This window comes from Alligator sinensis, unplaced genomic scaffold (assembly GCF_000455745.1).
Source record: "Alligator sinensis unplaced genomic scaffold, ASM45574v1 scaffold207_1, whole genome shotgun sequence".
Taxonomy (NCBI): domain Eukaryota; kingdom Metazoa; phylum Chordata; order Crocodylia; family Alligatoridae; genus Alligator; species Alligator sinensis.
The window spans coordinates 123,692-124,776 of NW_005842112.1; positions in this window are offsets into that span (position 1 = coordinate 123,692).

Here is a 1,085-nt window from a genome sequence, read left to right on the forward strand (position 1 = left end):
GTTCTGGTGAGCTGTGTACAGAATCAGAGTGTGCTTCGGCTTGCAGTACAAAGGTATGGACTGGTTCTGGTTCTTACTGAGAAAATTGGCATATTTTGAAATAAGATGATTAAAAGAGAATTTTACTAGAAGGATCTGGTCCAGAACCCCTTTGAGTCAATGGGTGTTGGATCAGACACCATTCTTTTAGTCTCCCCTTCATTTTTCTATTTTTAATTGCATGAAAATAGTCCCATTAATACTGTGAATACAGCTTGAGTAGACATACCTAAGGCAACTTTAAACTAGAGCAAGCACTGCAACAGTAAGCTCTCCCAGAACTCAGACTGAGCTAAGTATTTACCTAGCTTATTGGTGGTTTTGTAGTATGCACTACAAATACCTAAAATAGAAGTTAACTTCAAGGTAGGTGTACAGTACAAAATAATAATTGCAGTGTAGACATACCCCTAAGGCTTACATGGTCAGAGTTCAATTCCCAGCTCAACTAAAAGTACTCTCTATGTCTACACTGATATTTAGAGGCAACACAAAGGGTCACCCCTAACTAGCCTAAGTCAAATAAGCTGTTCCTTCCTGTCCATCTCTTACCTTACACTCGCTGCACAATATGCTTTCTTTTTCTCAAGAGGAAACCTCCCAGGGACCAGTCTGCAGGTTACTTGTCTTTTCTTCTGTGTTTGGCTCTAATTACAGGTATTTGAGACAGGGTATGGGATGTGAAAGGGCTGGAAGTCAGAACAGAAAGCTGTAGGACTGCTGTAAACTTCCTGTAGGCTCCACATCCAAGAGAATGCTTGAATGGCCTTAGACAAACCTATGAGTACCTAAAAACAGAGATAACCCTTTTCTTTGCCACACCAAGATGGGTTAAGACAGAATCAATGAATTGATTTAAAGACATTTAGATAACAGGGGATAACATCCATATAAGTAACCAGCCAGGTGAAACAGTACTCTAAGGGCAATGTTCAGGGATCAGGTATCAACAGCAATTACCCACGTATTCATTGGCTTATAATTGCCAAACCATCCTGTGAAGCTCCTTTGCTGAAAACTTGTTCAGTACTGAGTTCTGTTTCCTG